Source organism: Cotesia glomerata, linkage group LG2, assembly GCF_020080835.1.
Source record: "Cotesia glomerata isolate CgM1 linkage group LG2, MPM_Cglom_v2.3, whole genome shotgun sequence".
NCBI classification, from domain to species: Eukaryota; Metazoa; Arthropoda; class Insecta; order Hymenoptera; family Braconidae; genus Cotesia; species Cotesia glomerata.
The window spans coordinates 6,241,413-6,264,118 of NC_058159.1; positions in this window are offsets into that span (position 1 = coordinate 6,241,413).

The following is a 22,706-nucleotide window of genomic DNA, read 5'->3' on the forward strand; positions in this document are numbered from 1 at the left end:
ACTCACGTTTGATTTTTTTGCTGTTACTGTTATTATTATTATTATTGAGATTGCTGTTGTTGCTATTTACGTTGTTTATTTAGGTGGAAACTGTAAAACCGTGTCGATCCAACGATATTCGTGCGCGAACGAAGAGCCTCAGGGATCGTACGATGATTGTCCCTTCGATAAGACACGCGATGCTCTAATAATGCGGGTCTTATCGGCCTTACCACGGTTATTCGAAAATTTATCGTTTAAAAAACTCCATTTAATGCTTTTAATATGTAACTACATTTTGCAATAAAAATAATTACAACTGAGCTATTTGGTAGCTTTTTATATCACATGTAGGCATACAATTTATTTAATAAAATTACTATAATAATTTATCGTATTATTTATGCCCATGAAGAAAAAAAATTTTTAATCAAAATTATAAAAAATTTTTTTAATTGCAACGATTTTCTCAATTATTATATCGATCTTTATAAAATATATGAAAAATTACGAATAAATTTCAATAAAACTTCCTTGTAAATTTGATAATAAAAAATATAGACATTTTTTTTTCTATTTAAAAAGTTTTAGATTGAATTGTAAAAGATTCAGCAAATGACAGGTACGTGTCAAAAACAAATTTTCTTTTACGTCAATATTTCCATTTCAACAGATATTTTCATAAAAAATCAATGTACATGAAGACAACGATACATAACATTTATATATAAGCCAATATTTTAACATACAGAACTTTTATATTCTTTAGAATCTAGCGTAGCATTCTCACGGGTCATTTTTACCTGAGTATCACGAAGGAAAGTGACATCATGTCAGTATCGGGTATCATACAAAGAAAACACGATAGAAAATTTGAAGGGGTTGAAATACACAATTGCTTCTTCGAAACCTGTCATTCTCATGTCCAGTTTTCGTTCACAAGGGGAAACATATCTGCCGTACGATCCAAATAATCTTTTATTTTCTTTCCGTCTTTTCTTGAATTATATTTTTTTTTTCTCAACTTTTTATTTACACCTATTTCAACTTCTTCTTCTTCTGCTTATACATTTGACATGACAGCGCTTACCTTTTCGCAGATATTGTTCGCGGGTTTAAATGAAAATAAACAAGACTAAAAAATTCTAATGTCACTAAAGGTACTGCATTTTATTTCTTGTTTACTCAGAGAAGATAAAATGCAATTGAACGCGACGGTAGAAAAAGAAAATGAGCGTAAACATAAAAAAAATTGAATAATAAATGTCATGATTGTTTGATATCACGAAGTCGTTTCGTGAAGAGAAAAAGGTTTTACTTCAAATTATATACCTTACATTTGCACGCTACATATTTATCACCTGATAAAAATATATATACTTTTTTACTTTTATCATTTATTTTAATAAAAGCTCACTGGGTATTTGATGAAAAAAATTGTCGTTAAAAATTCATAAATTGTAACATTGTTAATCGAATTTTGTTTTTTTTTTTTTTTATGACTTCTATACTTTTAACAAAGAAGTTTTTTTCATATAAAATGAATGTTAAAGTTAATAAATTATTTTTTAACATTACATGATTTAATAAATATTTATTAACAGTTAATAAATTTTTATATTATTGTCTTTGTCTAAAACTGATAATTTTCTTTATTTCAAATTTTTTAATATTATTCATTTAAAAAATTTTTTAAATAAGAAAAAATCATTTTTTTAGTTAGATAAAATTTTTTTTAAATCATTTTTTTCTCCGATCAAATACTAAGCGTCCATAATAAATAACAACCAAAAATTTAATTATAAAAAATGATATCCCACGTGCAGAATTATGATTTTGGCATGCGGCTAAATTCACTGCCAGTGAATCAGCATAAACCTTTTTTGAAAGGAAAAAATGCCGAGTAACGATCATAGTTGAGAGTTTACGGATGATGGTGATAAGTTATAAGATAAAACCGATGTTAATAGGCACGATGACAAGGTAAGGTTGGCTGGTGGCATAAAATCGAGGAATTACTCGAATCTCTCAACAAAAGTTTCCACTGGACTGAAGACACCCCTTTGAATCTCATTGTTCTTCCATCTCACACGCTCATTTTATCAGCAACATTCTAATTTATCTGAAAGTTGTGAGTCTCGCATTCGACTCAGGGTAAATTAAACATTTAAGAGTTGAGTAATAGAGCAAAGTAGAGGCGAATAAGTCAAGAGGAAACGAGAATTCAGATATTACGCATTACGGGCACGTTAAATGTTCTTGAACTGATGTCAAATTGCTTCAATTCGTATTTCGCTTAGAGTTGCCTCAGCCTCCACTGACTTGCCTCCGTGCATTTACAAATACGGCACAACACAGGAGAGAGCGACCCAGTACAGAGCTTCTAAGGATTCTCAACACCCCTAATTCCTCGTCACATCACCATCATCATCATCATCATCATCATCATTATCATTTGAAAATACCCGAAGCCGCAGACTAATAGTCACGTGACTCTTACTCACTTAGTAATATCGCGTCTTTTCATAATCAAAAAGACGACTTAACTATGACTTTGAGGTGAAGACCCTTCGCCAAGATGATTAAATAATTTTACGTCTATACCCATTCATCTCCCCTAATATTCAGCTGCTGAAAATTTTGACACGTAAAGTTAGTACCCTCAATGATGGCGCTAATTAGCTTCATAATACTTTATAATGATGCTCGATTACTTTCGTTATCTTCTCTTTATTTTTATTTTTTAGACTAATTACTATTTTACTAGAATTTTTAAATAAATTGAATGTTTTTGCATCAACATTACCAAGATTACGTACACGGAGAAAAAAATATGGAAATCATTTCTATAATTTTAATGAAATGTTTTCCTATACCATTTTAGGAGCGATTACTTAAATTATGGGAATAGTACCCATAATTTTTGGGAAATGTTACTATAATTATGGGAATGGTTCTTATAATTATAGGAACGATACCTATAATTATAACTGTAATATCGGTATGATTCCCATAATATATAGGAATGGTTCCTATAATATATAGGAATAGTTTCTATAACATTATAGGAACCATTCCTATAATATTATGGGAACCATTCCCGTAATATTATAGTGATGATGCCTAATAATATTGAGATATTTTTCATTAAAACTCAAGTTATTTGTGACTTCGATGACCACTTTGAAGCATTTGAAATTATTAGTAATTTCGATAATTTTACTTGCTTCCCAATAACGTCATTTGAAATATGTAAAATAAGTAATATTGTTCATATAAATAATAAAAGTTACATACCCAAAAGGTGGATTTAATAAATATTCAATGTATGTATTGTAAATAAATAATTTGTTTTAAAAATAAAATGAAATTGTAAAAATAAACAATGAATTTCCATATCTACTATGCTCCTCTAATTGTATAGTGCGAAAATATCCCTTTTATTAGAGAAACTTTAGAATTGCTACAATATTTTTCAATATTATCTAACACAATAATAACTGAGTTGGAATAAACAATTTAAGATTAAGTAAACACGTGAATAAAAATTATGAAAAAGAAATTTTTTCACTCTAGTGAAAAATCAATTTTTATTTTCAAAAAAAAAATTTATTAGCAAAAAAATATATAATAATTACTTTATATTTTTGATGTGATTTCTCCATTATTATGAAAATAAACATTTTTCTATTATTATGTGCGTCATTCCCATAATAATAGAATATAGGAACCATTCCCATAATATATTGAAGCTATTCCATTATTGTATAGGAATGTGTCCAATAAATTATGGGTATGGTTCCCATAATGAGCATAGGATTGATACCTATAATGATCATTTTATTATAGGAATCATTCCCATAATTTTTGGAAAGGTTCCTATAAATTTCTCTCCGTGTATACAATTGATTTCAAAATTTCATTCTCCCTTTGATGATCTTACATATGATGCAATTACTCCTGTTATTATTTTCATAATCGTAAAAATCGAAAAATATAGTGACCGAAATTCGTTTTTATCATTAAACTTCAATCTTGTCTTTAAATTACTATAACTTGGGTAATTTTTTGATTTTAGATACATTTTTTAAAAATTCAAAATTGTAAATAATTTAATTTTCTATCATATAAATCAATTAAAAATTTAATTTCTCTATAATTAATTAAAGAAATAACTAAAATAATACTAGGATTTTTAGTTGGAAAAATTTTCAATTGTAGGCGTTGTTTTGTATGTATATTTTTGAAAAATTTTAAGTATAACTTAATATAAAGTAAATTTAATTTTTCTTAACTTATTTCAAAATAAATCCATACAATTTGTTTCTTGTTAAAAAAAAAATAAAGCGTAAAAAAATTGAGAAAAACGGTAAAATTTATAAAACAAAAAATAAAAAATTAAAGATAAATTGCAGACAGTTGCTCCTCTGTCTTTTCCTGGCGAAATAAATTTTTCCACACGAGTGAAAATTATAAGGTGAAATATGATAGATAGAGAATGAGAATATTCCTCAGGGACTATTAATTTATTCATTGGGTCGATATGCATTCCCCTAATCGGAAAGTTCTTGGTCTATATAATGTATCTACCTATTCTCGTACATAACGGTACATGGGTTACAGTATGTACCTTTTACGATTGTTCCTTCTAGCTGGTATGGGGAATACAGAAAAACAGGGGGTCAGTACTATTTTTTTTTTCCCACACGGGAATACACTGTTCTTTAATATCAGTACCAGGGTGAAAACGCGAGTTATAAATCAAATTTAAGATGAGACTTTTTCTGCTTACTCGGCACAAATCTAAATAAATAACTGACCTCGTTTCACACGACAAAATCGTGTCGATTCATTCCCTAAGATCTTGAGTGCAATGAAAGGGAAAAACCAGTAGTCGTTTGCGAAGTCACTACTTACATTATTTTATTTGTTGGCTTATTAAAATCAACTTAGTAACGTCTGAATCTCCCCAAATTTTTCCACCCTCACGGTCATGTTTTTTAACAAGTTTCTCTTTCTGCTTCTATGAATGATAAACTCAAAATTAATAACCGTACAATACATCCGTAAAAAACTAAAAAAATTATTTTTATTTCAAATCTCAACTTCTGAAACTTAACTCTTTTGTAAGGAGACGATTCAGCGACCATGCGCCACCAGGCGGAGATTTTTTTAACTACTTTCAGTCCAAAAATTGTGCATGAAATATGTGACAGAAAATTTTTTAATTTTAAAACGGACAAAATATTAATTTCATTCAAATAAAAATGAATTTTATATCTTTTATAGTATATATAAATATATAAAGATTAAACATTTATTAGTGAGCCGAATAAAGTGTAACGCTGATTTAAAGCTTCTCGATAATTGCTAGTTAAAATGTTTCACGTTAAACCCTAGGGTGCGTCAAAATTTAATCTCTAAAAGCAACCTTTTAAAAATGGAATTTCGAGTTCCGCTTTTAGCAGGAGTTAGGTTTGGGCATTTCCTGAAATATTTTGATGTGTCAGGATTTATTTGATATTCACATAATTTTTTAACAGGAGTTTTATTTAAGCATTTTTTCTGGAATTTAAAAATTTCAAAATTTGGCCAAACGAAGCTCCTGTTAAAAAATTCTGTGAATATCAAATAAATCGTGACACACCAAAATATATTAGGAAAACGTCCAAATACAGCTCTTGTTAAAAGCAAAACTCAAAATTCCAAATTTAAAAGGTTGCTTTCGAAGATTAAATTTTGACGCACCCTATTAAACCCATTAACTATCTTATGAAAAAGAGAGATAGTTAAACAAAGAATAGAGAGCAAGCTCGTCCTCAATGAAGGAATACCTGTGTACTGTGCATGCTTCGCTGAAACTGTAGCACAACACAGAAAACAAGTGTGTGTATATGAGAGAAATGGTTTGTCTTTTGAGAGCAATTCGTTTCTTTTGTGCCATTAGGGTGTTGAATCAACTAAATTATGCATAATTTAACTAGACATTGGCTTTTGTATTACGCAGCCTGAATAAATATGCTGTATTCAAAATATTTATAAATGTATATACAATTATAATTATGAATTTTTTAACACGCTACTGTTTCATTAATATTAATTTTTTCTTGATAAAATTTTTAAAATATTCAAAAAATGTTTTTTTCTTTGTTCGTAATTTTTTTTTTTTAATTATAATAAAATAATTATTTTATTATAATTTGTATAATTATAATTATACAAATTTAAATAGAATTTTTTATTGATTATTAATTCATATTAACAGACTTATATATTTATTTTCAATAACCCTCAATTTATTTCGTTAAAGTGCATAACAGGGTATGGATCCTAACGACAGTACAACCATATCCCAAATAAAAAATCCCACGAGGGGAATACAAAATTTTTCATAAACATTATACCATAAATTCTCTAAGCACCATTGCTTTGTTATATTTCTGCTCAGTCACTTTCCATTCAAGAATTTGAAAAAAACATATTAATTTCACAGCATACTCACACCCATATATTAGCACCCTATACGTATATTATTAGTATAATTTAATATTAAAGACACACTGCGGGTGCAGTATAAGTGACACAATTTTTATGGTTCTTAATTCCAATTATTGATCAATTAAATTAATTTCAATGTCTAGTTTTATATCAATAAAAAATAGCCGATTGAAGTGACTAACGTATTTAGAAGAAAAAAAAATACAATTAAAGTCTTTCATTGTTTTAAGTATATCCAATTAAAATGCATCGAAAAAAACCTGCACGATAATAATGAAAATTAAAAAAATTATTTAATTAAGCTTACTCTTTATATTCCGAAAAGCGTCTATTATTCTATTTATATAATTAGAGGAGTTATTATAATAAACACAAGAGTATTCGTAAAATAATAATTTAAAACGTGATGAAAATAGGCATTGTTGAATTTTTCCGGGCAGATGTGAGCTCTTTTTTGTTCTGATTACGAGATTCGGATTTTCTGAATTGGCTGAGGGGTTGAATAGATTTAACTTCCTTTTTCTCGGTCTCTTTTCAATTCTCATTCTCATCTCTTCTAGGTTTTCGTATTATTACCCAAGCTACCCTACCGGTGGATAGGAGTAAAGGTGAATGGATGAAAAAAAAATGAACGAACAAATAGAGGAAACCCAGCCAGGAAAAAATAGGTGGTAGTAGAATTGTTGTAATAGTAGTAGGGTGGCATGGATCACTGAATTCGTAGCTTTCCCGTTCAACTTATATAGTTAGAATGGTTATAACTATGAAGGTCTATCAGGATAATGTAGAAGGGTTTGTCTGTAGAGTTCATAATATGCCTTGATATATACATATACATATATATATTTTTTTTTCATATGCATTATTATCATGACGTTTTATTCTGGGAAAACAATCTCTTTATTTTTAGATTCACTTTTTTTTTATTTAAGCATACACAATTCTAAATTTATTATTATTATTATTATTATTATTATTATATTTGAACAAACTAATAATATTATTAAACAGCCATTGAATCGGAAAGTAATCAAGAGAACGTGGATTATTGGTTCACTTGAATGGTTTCCAATTCATTTGCATGTTATTATTATTTTCACGATAAATTGATTCACGAATATGGATGGTATGAATTAGTATGTATGCTCGATCGGTCGATGTATTATATATTATATGGATGGCAGTGTATAATGAATAGGAAGCACGGGGGTAAGTTTTGTGATAAAGCACAATGGTTAATGTCGAGTGGATGAAAAGCGTGTAGGTATTAAATATTTGTGTGAATAACAGTGAATGATCGCAGCTGACCACGACTAATGTACGGTGATTGACAGGCTTCAATATTTTTGATTCGTCTGGGTGTACTTTTGTATAAGGGCTATTTTATAAACTGTTATTATTCTTATAAACATACATATGTTCGAGATGGATTGAATTACTTATCTTCAAATAAAAGGGTTTGATTATTTTGTATCTTTGACATATACATAGGTCATTTATATATAGGTACTTACAGCTTTGAAGAAGTTTTATATCATTAATAAAACTATCCCAACAACATAAAAATTAATGAATAATTTTTTACCACAGTGAAGATAAAGAAAAAAAAAATGGAAATGTCATAATTGAAAAAATGTTGAAAGGGTTGATGATGTGCCAGGACGGAATTTCGATAAGGTTTGAATGTTGACGTTGAGCTAAAGTTTGAATTTATAAGGTCTCTTACACAAACGGGAATACGCGAGTATGTTTCCATCGTGATATAATGATATAGGGTGATGTAAAGAGGGTAGAGGAGCTGTGTTAGTCAACTAGCCGAAAATAAAGGGATGATGTCGAGAACTTGAGTTGTGAGTGAGTTAAATATTGTGGGAGAGGTGGAGGTGGTTCGAATAAGGCCTTAGGGTGTTTTGATTGCAATCCGGGAATTAATTAACGAGCATGAGCAGGATCCAGTCACCAGGAAATCTGACGTGACTGCTGTTCAGGCTTAACGTTAAAGCAACGTCACCGTGTTTTCAGGGCCAGGAAAACGTACTCTATCCATCTACCTACGTCCTAAGCACCTATAGGCACCATATCGTTATATACCGACTCTACTAACCAACCAACCAACCAGCAAGATAATTAATAATGGGCTTTGTCGCCTGGCACAACTTAGGAATACTAACTCTCAACCGACGAACTGCTTACGAATGCTCGACCTGATCTACTCAGAGACGGAAATATAATCCTCTCAAGAGATTCAACAATGTGCGCAAATTTTATACCGGATAAAAGTTTTCCTATTATATTATAAGGATTCATTAGCAGCTATGAAAATCCTCCGTTTAAATTTCAAACAGATAAGTACTTTATTTTAATTAAAATAATTTGTTATTTTTTAATCTTAAAAATAATTATTTAGAAAAATAAATAAATTAAAATATGGATGTACAAATATGATTTGACATAAAAACATGAACAAATTTATAAATTGTTTTTTACAGCGACAAGACTCCCTATTTATTATCTGTGTTTTGACACACGAGATGGAAGAAAATCCATTTTACTTTGTCGTTAACTCGATAATAGCGAATGCATAAATCTTGGTTATAGAAAAATAACGTTTTTGTAAACGACACTCTCATATATACATAAATAACAGTTACACATGTATGTGTGTGTATGTATCTAAAAACCCCTAGACTTTAAACTACAGCACACCCTATACTATATTTATGCGTGCGCAAAAAAAAAAAAAAAAAAAAAAAAAAAAAAAAACAACGAAATTTTTTTCTTTTGCATAGCCAGGCAAAACACCGAGTAATTTATCCACGACATTCGAACATTTCAATATCAATACTTGATTGATGATTCATGTAATATCAAACCGATACTTTTTGATCAATAGAACAATCAGTGTAAATTTTTTTTCTATTGATACAAATTAATTAAATAATAAAAATCAGTATAATTTTTATTGTCTAGATAAATTTGATTTTTGTTGACTTTGAAATTTGATATTTTTAATAAATATTGACTCAATAATAAATTCAATTTTGTTTCATGTTACGGTAAAAAAGAAAATATACGAACAGTATAACTGAAACGTCAACAAAAAATAAAACAATTACTTTAATTGGTAAATTCAATTTTAAAATTTTTAGTTTTCGATTCAGTTTGAGCTGACACTATTTTTATCTTAAAACGTGTAATGAAATAAAAAAAAAAAAAAAACTAATAAAAGTTCAATGAATTCACAGTAAATTGCGAATGCCAGTCGATTGAACTTTTCCAACAGATATTTTACACTTGTGCAGCGATATCGGCAATTCTTCTGATCATCGTACAAACAAACTACGTCTATAGTAATTTTTATTTTTATATTTTTTTTTTTCAACTCTCTTCTCTACAAATATACGTATAAATATATTACAGTTGAATGATTTTTAAAAATATTCACGATAGCAAATGGTGAGCGAACCTTTCGCTCTTACAATTAGCGTCAGACAACAGTTTGGTAATTGGATCGTGCATTGCCGGGATTTCGGAAACACTCGAACTGCCAGAAAACTAACTGAATACCATTTACTCAATATGTATGGATGTATATTAAAAAAAACCTACATGACGTACAGATACGCACGTAAACTTTTTTTTTTATTAATTTTAAAGATCGTTAGTAAAGCCAAAATTTTTGTTATAAATATTTAATATAACGGCGAGAATATTGGTCTTATAAAAAATGTTTTAGAACAAAAGTTGTAGAAAATTTAATTTTCTAAAAAAAATTTTTTCTTATAATTTTTTTTACAATCAATATTTTCACCGTAATTTCAAAATGAACGATCCAAATTTTTTCTAACAATTAAATTTTTAATTTTTAAGTTACGGCTTTCTTATTGATCCTAAAAAAAAATTATAAAAGATATTTTTTTTGTAAAATTAAATTTCGAACAACTTTTATTCAAATAATTTTTTTATACGATCACTATTTTTACCGCAATATTACAAATTCAAAATTATTAATTATTGATTGTTATTTTGAAATTATTACAAAAATTCTGGCTTTATTCATTAATTTACTTTTATATTTTCTCAGTATCTCAATTATTAATAAATTTTAAGTACTTTTAAGCGAAAAAGAATTAAAAAAAGAAAAACCAATACGTACTATTATTAATCTTAGTTCAGTGACATTATAAATAATAAATTAAATGATTTTATTAATAAATATAACTGGAAAATTAAATAAAATTATAATTTAAGTGGAAGAAAATGTCGGAAAAATAACTCAGTTTTTGACATTTTAGTGAAATATTTAATTAACTATCTGAGATAAAAGGTTCAATATGACAATGAAAATACTTTTCATTGAATAAATGTGTCGCAGAGACAGCGAAGTGAAGGATATGACTAGTTGTTATTTTTATTAACTTCAACTATTGAGTGAAGTCAAGCCGATCGATAAATTAGTAGAAACATGTCGAGTGATATTTTGGTTTATTTAAATTCGCCTTGATATTCGTATACATAAAAACTGACTACTGTTTTCAACGATACTTTAATGAAATAAATTTTTTTTTTAAAAGTTAATCTACTTAAATATTTTCCCAACAAAATACTTGTAAATAATTTAACTAAGAAATATTTTATTTTTTATTCAACATATTCAAGAAGATAAGGAAAAAATTGAAAGATTATTTTTTATTTATTTAGTAAAAAAAATAAATAAAAGAGAAGAAATACTGTGTGTTATTGAAATCTTTGATGTGACGAGAATTTTATGAGTTTTCTCATAAGCTCTCAAAGCGCCAAAGCTCCAAAAAAATAGCAAAGTAACTTGACCATAAATAAATTGTTCACAAAATTCCAGAGTCGCTTTTATGCATACCAGAGTATATATTTTCGCGGTATTATAATTATTCAATATCAGTAGTACAGATAATATATTTTTCTCCCTTATTATTCCTACTAAAGTTTTTTATTTTTAGTCAAACATTTATTTTCTATATATAATAAAAGAAATTTGAACAAGAAAAAAAATTCACTTTAAAAAGCCAGAAATTTTATTTAAAAAAAAAAAATTATTTCTTATTCTCAAACACTTAATAAAATTTGAAAGTCATTTATAAACTTTTATTTTTATTCCTTTATTCAGTAAACACAGAACGATGTTTTGTTACTTGACACTGTGCAGATATCTGGATTCATTGATATGAATAGCATAGATATCATATCAAACATAGTATATAGAGAAAGAAGGAAAAGCCCGAGCTGACACAGAGATGTTCAGTGTTCTCTGGTTTAAGTGGTATGTCACTCGGTATCCATGTAAACTCACAAATATTGGCTTGTTTCTTTGACGCCGAATGCGATCGTTGTATGTCGGATTATGGATTTACTATTTGATCTATCTGTGATATATTTTAAATATGGTTGCTCAAACAATCAAGGCACTGTCGCAGCTTTGCTCTATAGAATATACTTTTTTTAACGTTTATAAATTTATAGCACGAGTTGATACTTCTCAAATATGTCGCATGGTAATTCCACAAATTTTTTATAAGAAAATTGAGATATTCAAATTTTCTGCAAAAGTCACTAGAAAAAAAAAAAAAAAAATAAGTTAAGTTTGAATAAACTATTTTTAATTTTCAATTATCAACATAACAAACTCGTTAAATTAAATTTTCATCTTATTACAATTTAATTATAATTGATAAAAAAAAAAAATTGCTTCTAATAGCCCAATAAAGTGGTAAAAACAAGACAAAAATAAATAAATAAATTTTTATTATAAATAATAGCTGGAAATAAAATAAAAAAATAATTTAAGTGAAAGTAAAGCTGTTAAAATAAATCTAAAAAAAAATAAATAATCGCAACACAAGGTTAATCTCAGTCTTGTTTACGTCAACTTCACAGAAATAAGCAATAAAATTTAAAAATTTACGATAGTGACTCTTAAAAAATAACTTTTAAAAGTATATACAAAAATTACTTTTACTGGTTTCTGTCACAATTACTCTTGTTATCATTATAGTTACGACTATCAATATATAATCGTCAAGTTACTCAGTCCGAGGATTAGAAAATCCGCGGAATCGTTAAATAAAAATAATTACACAAATATAAATTAAATCGTAAAATTTTTTTATTAACCCAATACCAGTAAAAGTCGCTCGAAAAAATCGTAGTCCATTTTATCACCGAGTTTCCTTATTTTACAATTATTCAGCAAGTCGAATAAAATATTTTTGATGAAAACCATTTTTTTCTTCATTTATTTTCTTTATTCATCTCACTTATTCAGAGTACAAGATGTAACGACATGTCTTATTCTATTTCTCTGTTTTTATGTATTCCGTTATTTTATAAGGACACGATACAACGTTATATTTATATTTATAGTTATATCTATAGCTGTCGCACAGTAGTTTCGTTGATCGTTACGTTTTTTGCGAGGGTGTGGGTTATAAATATTTTTTTCTCGGTGTTTTTATATTTTTTTAAGTAGGTGCCTCTGGTTTTACACCTCACATTTTTCAAGAGTATACTTTGATATGAATGAAATTTACTAACACTGACTGAGAATATTTGTATGAATAAAAGATAATTGAGAATCATGAATAAAAAAAGTTTCTCAACTTTATACGAATTAATATTTTTTACTGAATCAAATAATTTTTATTCTAACTTCAAAATTATGTTTCCAATTAAAAATTTTTTTGCTTGAATCAAGATATTTTTTTATCAGTGTGTATGATTGGTGTAATAATGCCATATGGTGATAAAGATAAAACAAGTATTGAATAGTTAAGCAGTAATGAATTTTTATAAAATTCAGAAAACAATGTTTTATGTTAGCCTCTTCTAAATAAAATAATTATTGATGAATTTATGTCTGTAGTCAAGATCACATGGTCAATAACGTACATACGTGGAGTGTAGATACAATATTATATAGACAGATTTACTGAGCAACAAATGCGGTTCTGGGAAGACCCATTGAAATCATCTCGTTAATTCGAAGGACGAATGAAGCAATTTAACGCTAATTAGCGTTCCAGTAACGAGATTCATTGGCAATCTCTCTTCATTACATCGAGTATCAATTGCGAACAAGTGCAATGAGGATGGTTAGCTGAAAAATAAACCACGGATGTCAATTTTATTTTTCATTCATCTTTCATAATTGCATATTACTATTACCTTATATAATACTTTTTTATTCAATTATAGGTATATATTTCTTTGAGTGCAATCATTTATACGTCATCTAAACTAATGAGACATTTTTTTAAACATGTCTTAAAAGAGGGAGTTTAAAAAAAATCTTTTAAATTTTTTGAACATAAAATAAAGTTTAATAAAGCCCAACCCCATTGTAAAAAAAAAATATATGTCAAACATATTTCGAACAGTAAAATCGTGATTTTACTATTCACTATATAATATTTACCATTTAAACGTTACAATTTACTCTTTACATGGAAGAAAATACTATTTTAAACAGTAATATTCGCTATGTAAATGTCAAAAATATTAAAGTATAATAATTAAGAATTCAGACTTTGATATTTATTATTTCGTACCTAAAAAATGATCTTATGATATGTAAAAAGTATAAAATAAAGTTAGTAAATTTCTAATACAAGCAACGTCAATATTTACAAAGTAAAATGGTAAATTTTAAACGCAACGCTAAAAACCAAACTGTAATTATTGACTTGCTTATACTGGTAAAATGTATATTTTAAAAGTATAATTTTTACTGTTTCAAATGTTAAATTCTCCCAGAGTGAGACCCCCTTCTCTTTCATCTGAGTTCCCTTTCTCCTCATAATATCGACTAAATATTGAAATGGCAATTTTTACTGTTTGAAACTGTAATTTTTTAAGATGAAAGAGTCGTTATTTACTATAGTGACTGCTACTAATCACTTATTTTGGATATTAAATTATAAATTGTGGCTTTTATACTTTCTACATTAAGTTCTGTAATATTTATATTTTTGCCACCCCGATGTCCGCTTTACTGTTTGAAACTATAAAAATTAACCGAAATCCCAGTAAATATTACAGTTTACATAAATTAAAGTTTTTTTCGTGCCTACTGGTCAAGTGACTAGTGAACCTTATTCATGCCAAGCCATGGACATTCCATCTGCACTATTGGTCGAGAGACATTCTCTCTTTGCATTAGTTCTATGGGGTCCATCGAACTTGAATACTAGTAAAGCTGGAAGTTTTGTGGTATCTGTTCGAGTTGTAAAGATGTTAAACAAATGAAAGAAAATGAAAGAAACTACATGAGAGCAAAGATAAACTTTGAAAAAATAAATGGGGTAGGTTACCAAGCCAGGAATGGTAATCATAATTATACACATAATGAGTCATGAAGAAAAAAAAAATAATTACAGTTTACTTTTTTCCGTGTAAAATATATTTGAAATATACAAAATTTGTATGAAAATCGGTCAAAAAGTTATTAAAAATATATTTACTATACATAATTTATATATTTTTTATCGACATATATTTTTTTTTCATGGGGGAATATTAAATTAGTCAAATAAATATCCGATATTAACGTTTGAAGATATGAGCGTGGATTTAAAAAATCTTGAGATAGTTTAATTTGTTAAATGTCGAAAGGTATAGTGATATCATGTCAGAGAAGAATTAGCGACATAAAAACTAGTAATTATCCATAAAGATAACAATTATTTATTAAATTTAATTTGACAGCAGATACAAAATAGCTGTAATTATATTGTATAATTGTGATCGTCATCGGCTTGTATAAATTTGATGAAGTGTTTTCATATATGTATACCGTGATACGAGATATTAAAAGTAAAAATAATAAAAAAGCTGTTGAGTGATTACATGGAGACGAGTAAAATGATGGCATCATGACAGTAAATGCGTTACGGTTTGAGAATTTGAACGTCAACGCTCGTGCTAAGATGGTGAAATGTTTGAGAGAGCAAAGCGGATGCTCTCATCAAAAGGAATAAATTGTAACAAAAATTTACTCGTGTGGAATGAAGACTGGTGTTGTATATACATCGTGGATGCATCTTGGTGTAGATGATTACAAGACAAGGGTTTTTGACCTCACAACCACAGAAACATTTTTAAAATGACAGAAAAGCTTGCCAGCAAGAGGAGCAAGGGAGAGAGAGATAACTAAGCAGCAACAAAATAAAAATAAGATGAGAGTGTGCAATGACGATGCCGGTCGACTGGCATCAGGTTCGCACGACCTCAGAGCGCTTCAATGTTTACCCACTAATCGACAAGAACTGGTCGCTCCAGGTTTTTCTCAGCGATAACGAACTAACTCCAGTAGGTCGCTCTACTCGCAGAAGCTCTTTTAACAGCACAGGCCCAGCAGCAGATCTCTGCCGAGAGTTAAGAGTTAAGAGGGTTAACAGCTAACCATACCCATACCCATACCAGCTAAATCAGCTGGAAAGAATATTCGTTAAGAGCACCCAAGTCACTTACATTACTTACTTACTTAGTTGGTTAGTTAGTTAGTTGGTAACTGAAGTGAGTAAGTGATGATTATTAAGAAAATTATTATACCAGGCAAGGTGATACATCAACTGATACATCTCGTGTCCTCTTGGTCTAAGACAAGGTCTAAGTTCATACGCTTTTTTTACCTCCAGCCTCATTAGACGCCGAACATTCAATTACTTTTTTAAATTACCCGGTAATATATATTTACGATAGCTCAACTGTTATTAAGGCTTCGATCGGGATCCTTTGTGTGTTACTTAAATGGTTTGCTACTATTTTTTTATTGGGTTAAATATACAAAACTTAAAATTCCAGAGTTTTCAGAATTTTTTACCTTTTTTGGACTTGGTTTTTATTAATTATATACTTTAAAGTCAATTACTTGCGTTTCTCGTGGAAAAATTGCCCATAAATAAATTGACGGTCGAAAGTAGTATTAAAAATTTCCGATAGGTGGCGTCTGATCGATAAATCTTCTCTTTTGTAGAGAGTTAACTTTCAAGAATTGAGTTGTAAAATAGAAATAATTTTTTTTGCTATCCTGAAGAGCTAACACAGTAAAAAATTTTGCGTCATTGCGTCAAAAAATTTCGTGTTAAAAATTTTTGTGTTAAATGTTTAACACTTTTTTGTGTTAATTTAACATTTTTCTGTGTTAATTTAACACAATAAATGTTAAATTTACACAAAGAAGTGTTAAATATTTAACACAAAATTTTTTGACGCAATGACGCAAAATTTTTTACTGTGTATTCAATACTTTTTTCTTAGTTTGATCAAATAATAAAAAATTAGGAAAACGGTTGACCCTAAAGGCCATCCCTGCAACTTCCCGCTAATTCCGTTAATACCTGGCCGCTTTTTTTGAGCTCTCCTTCGAGCTCAAACATACAATTTCTGTGTTATTTTGAGCTCTCCGAGCTCAAAGAAATGGTTTTCATATGCTTTTGAGCTCTTCGAACCCAAAAGTCTGATAAACGTTTCATAGAATACTATTTTTTGAATTTTCAAACCACAATAAGTTTTGAATAAATGAACCGATTTTTACGCGGTTCGCGGCATTCTACGCAGTTTTTTAAGCCTCATAAAGAATTTTTAAGTTTCAAATGGTCAAACTCGAAATTTCGGAGTAACTCCGAAAAAACACGTTTTTCAGTTTTCTTTCGTTCACGATATCTCTCGAACGAATCAACCGATTTTGACCAGATTGGCGGCGATCGGCGTGGTTTTTCAAGGTTGAGAGCTGATTAGTTTTTGGAATCGATCGGTAAAGCCGTTTAAAAGTTATCCCAAAAAAACCAATTCTGAAAAAATTTTTAACTTCCCGCTAAGAAAATTGAAAATTTTCAAAAATCGGGAAGTTATTGGTTTCACCCCGTTTTTCGAAAATAGAGTTTTCAACGGATGTTGACGTTTTGAGGTCCTAGGAAGCCTCCCCGAATGTTCCCGCGATGGTGTCCGTACGTCTGTATGCGTGTGTGTGTGTGTGTGTGTGTGTGTGTGTGTGTGTGTGTGTGTGTGTGTGTGTGTGTGTGTGTGTGTGTGTGTGTGTGTGTGTGTGTGTGTGTGTGTGTGTGTGTGTGTGTGTGTGTGTGTGTGTGTGTGTACGGCCGTATGTAAACCTCTCATAACTTTTGAACGGCTCGACCGATTTCATCGCAGTTGGCACCATTCGAAAGGGCTTGACTAAACTTAGATTTTGACTATAATTTGGATCGATTCGAACCATAAGATTTTGAGAAATCTCAAAAAAACTGCAAAAAAAATTTTTTTTTAATGTGGTTTTTTTGGAATAACTTTTAAACGGCTTGACCGATCAATTCCAAAAACTAATCAGCTCTTAACATCAAAGAAACACGTCGATTGCCGCCAGCCCGGTCGAAATCGGTTAATTCGTTCGTGAGTTATCGTTAACGAAAAAAATCGAAAAAATCGTTTTTTGGGAATTACTTCGAAACTCCATGTTCGATCAATTTAAACTTAAAGGTTCTTCATGAGGCTTAAAAAACTGCGTTGAATGCCACCAACCACGTAAAAATCGGTTAATTTATTAAAAAGTTATTGCGGTTTAAAAATTTGAAAAATAGTGTGTTATTTAACTTCTAGCAGATTTTTGAGCTCGGAGAGCTCAAAATGATACGAAAATTATATTTATGAGCTCGAAGAGCTCATAAACCTAATAAATGTAGGTTTGTGCGCTTAAGTATGAAATGAGCGGGAAGTTGCAGGGATGGCCTTTAGGGTCAACCGTTTTCCTAATTTTTTTTCCTATTTTTTTTTAGATTTCTCCAAATTTCTCAAAATCTATCGGTCCGAATCGGTTCAAATTAACAGGATATCTAAGTTTGGCGAAGCTCTTTCGAATGGCACCAACCGCGATGAAATCGGTTCAACCGTTGAAAAGTTATAAGAGGTTTACACACACACACACACACACACACACACACACACACACACACACACACACACACACACACACACACACACACACACACATACAGACATAGTGACACCCTCGCGGGAATAGTCAGGAAAGCTTCCTAGGACCTCAAAACGTCGAGATCTGATGAAAACTCGATTTTCGAAAAATGGGGTAAAACCAATAACTTCCCGATTTTCGAAAATTTTTAATTTTCTTAGCAGGAAGTTAAAAAATTTTTAATTAATACATATTAATTGAAGTTCACATTTCTAAACGATGCATTCTGTCAAGTGGGACGAAATAAGCGAGGAAACTTTTGAAATTCGATATCTAAAATTTTAAGGAAAATTAAAAATATTTTCGCAGTGGGTGATGATTAATGATCGAATCCTAACTTTGTAGCTAGTAGTTTTTACCCTAAACATAGCGTGTAATGGATGTATATCAAATGATGTGCCAGGTTATTATATAGTTCAGATTCTAGCGTGAAATTGCCCACGCAGCCCGATCAAAATTCGTAAGCATCAATCATCTATAACTTATCGACAAGTACTTTTTTAATTTATAATTATTTGGATGAAATGTTTGATATTACTTTTTAAAATAAAACAAAAATATTTCTTATTATAATTATAATTGTTGTTCTTGCTGGAGGGTGTTTCAGTTCAATTTCGAACATGATTCTCAAAACAATGCATTTGTCAGACGAAAATTAGTTTCGTTAGAAAGTTGTCAGGCTTAACCCTTAGAATAAAGTTGGGATTGCATTGCGTGGCCACGCCGCTTATTGTTGTTGTCAATGTCTGCATACAGAAGTTGGAAAATAGTTATTAACTCACGGAATTATAATTGGAGTGGTTTTATTCGTGAATAAAATACCCTGAGGTGATAAAATGATAAGAAGCAAAAAGCGTAATTAAATAAATAGTCTATATTATTGCAGACGTAAACAGTAAAAAAAAATTTAACGCATGCCATTAACTTGCTTGTTTAATTTATTTATCAACGCAATGCTACCAAATATTACATGGATAAAATTAAATTATATCATCTACAATGCCTAATTTTTTTTTTTTTTTTTTTTTTTATTATTTAAGATATTAATAAAATTTGTCTAGTGTTTAAATAATTAGTTCTATAATATTTTTTTTAGAACTAATAATCGTTTAATAGAAATTTTTATCATAAAGAATTGTAATATTTTTCATTTTAATTGTAGTACACGGAGAGAAATTTATAGGAACCTTTCCAAAAATTATGGGAATGATTCCTATAATAAAATGATCATTATAGGTATCAATCCTATGCTCATTATAAGAACCATACCCATAATTTATTGGAAACATTCCTATACAATAATGGAATAGCTTCAATATATTATGGGAATGGTTCGTATAATATTATAGGAATGGTTCCTATAATATTATAAGAATGGTTCCTATGATATTATGGGAATGACGCACATAATAATAGAAAAATGTTTATATTCATAATAATGGAGCAATGACATCAAAAATATAAAGTCATTATTATATATTTTTTTGCTAATAAATTTTTTTTTGTAAATAAAAATTGATCTTTCACTAGAGTGAAAAAATTTCTTTTTCATAATTTTTGTTCACGTGTTTACTTAATCTTAAATTTTTTATTCCAACTCAGTTATTATTGTGTTAGATAATATTGAAAAATATTGGAGCAATTCTAAAGTTTCTCTAATAAAAAGGATATTTTCTCACTATACAATTAGAGGAGCAAGGTAGATATGGAAATTCATTGTTTATTTTTACAATTTCATTTTATTTTTAAAACAAATTATTTATTTACAATACATACGTTGAATATTTATTAAATCCACCTTTTGGGTATGTAACTTTTATTAATTATATGAACAATATTACTTATTTTACATATTTAAAATGATGTTATTGGGAAGAAAGTAAAATTATCGAAATTACTAATAATTTCAAATGCTTCAAAGTGGTCATCGAAGTCACAAATTACTTAAGTTGTAATGATAAATATCTTAATATTATTAGGTATCATCACTCTAATATTACGGGAATGGTTCGCATAATATTATAGGAATGGTTCCTATAATTTTATAAAAACTATTCCTATATATTATGGGAACCATGCCTATATATTATTGGAATTCTGCCGATGTTACAGTTATAATTATAGGTATCGTTCCTATAATTATAGGAACCATTCCCATAATTATAGTAACATTTCCCAAAAATTATGGGTACAATTCCCATAATTTAAGTAATCGCTCCTAAAATGGTATAGAAAAACATTTCATTAAAATTATAGAAATGATTTCCATATTTTTCTCTCCGTGTAGTATTATCGAAGATAATTTACACTGTTTAATTCTCTCCGTGTGCGTTGATGTTTGTTAATCTTTTATTTCTGCTCAAAAGTAAAATGATTGCGTAGTATTTGTTTACTGTCATTTCACCGAACAAAGAATAAAGTTAAAGAGTAAAATATCCTCTATTTTATTTCAGCTCACTTGATTTTTATTTTTTTCTCCAAGAAACTCTGTCAACTACATGTTATCATTTATGGATCTTTCTTATGAACCCAACGAACTTAGAGCAACTTTTAGGAGTACTAGAACTGCGACGTAACCAAAAAAGTTTACGAGAATCTACAGAGTTCCTATCCCTTAATTTTTTCCTTTGTAAGCTACGTTCGTACCTACATTATATAAGGGATGCTGTCAATTCTGTGGTATCATAAAGATAATCTATATTTCTATTCAACTTTTCCGGAACTCAAGAACAAACTTATTTAGATCGTCTCACTCAATTTTCCAGTTTATTAAAAAATTATTAATTAAGTTTGTAAATTTATATTTTTAAGAATTATTCTCACTTAAAATTTTTTTCTTTTGTCATTTTTGTTCTTAAAAAAATTGACACCTCATTTTTTAAGTGAAGCATGTCAATAAAACTCCGATCGAAGGTAAATTATAATCAATTATATACAAGCTTATAGTCCGCAAAAAAAAAAGTTTCTCTACTTCTGTCGTACTTCAGAAAAGAAGTCACACTTACATGCGATGTCTATAGCCTGAAAACGTAATTCGTAGAAGTGATGTCAATCTTAGAAAAGAACACGTTTGAGTTAATGTCATTCGAGTGACACATTAAGCACTAGGTGTATGACCCATACGTGTATACAATGTACTGGATAAAATACAAGTGAAATTTTAACTTAGCTCAAGTATATTAGGCGACTTGAGCAATGCGTGTCTCTATCGACCAATCTAATATCAACGCATACCTTTTCTGACATAAGAATTGTAATTATGAGTTATAAGTAATATATAAGGCTATATGATCGAAAAAGTGAGGGTTGGTTTAAGTTTTTATAACTGTTATTTTAAATTCTATTTATTAAATATCAACTATAATGTCATACGCTATAAATATTAGTTTGAATAAACTTTTCTCCGCACCGACGTAAATTGCAGTTTAAACTTTAAACTTTTTCAGTCTACTTACATCAGTATTATTATTGTCTAGGTATAAATAGAACTGAAGTAATAAATTTATATTTTCATATTATATTTTTTTATTTTGATGAATATTTTATCAATTTCTATAATTTTATCAACATACAGTGTGATTAAATATTAAAAAGTTAATTGTAGGGGAAGGACGGGCAAAAAGAATATGTTAATTCAAAAATGAAATAATAAATATATATTATAATCATATCTATTCTTAACTTTGGCTGATAATTTTTTGGGTAATTGAAGTTTATAATTAAAGTAAAATAAAAATTAGTACAAAAAAATTCTTCGAAATTAAAAAAAAAAAAAAAAAGTCAACATTTAAAACAATTATTCATTTTACCCGCCCTCTCCGTTGCCCGTCCGTCCCCTTTTTAAATATTTTATTTTAATAATTGACTCACACTTTTTTTTTGTATTTAAAAAAAAATAAATAAATTAGAAAAAAAAATAGATGCATAAAATTTCTTTTATTCGGAAAAATTGCTAAAATTTGGACTTCTGGACCAAAGTACCCCTTTAAATATAAATTTTTTAAAATAACGAAAGACATCAACATCCGTTGTTTCTGGTGTTATATTAATGCACCGGAGGTTACCGACATAAAGTAATTTCCCGGGTTATTTTTTATCCTCAAGAAACCGCCTACGACTTGGCCGTCGAACGAACAATAATTGGTTGCAAAAAAAAAATATCCGGTAAAATAAAATTCGGGTTTATATAAAGAAAATACAACACAAATGTTTGCATTAAACTGTTACGTAA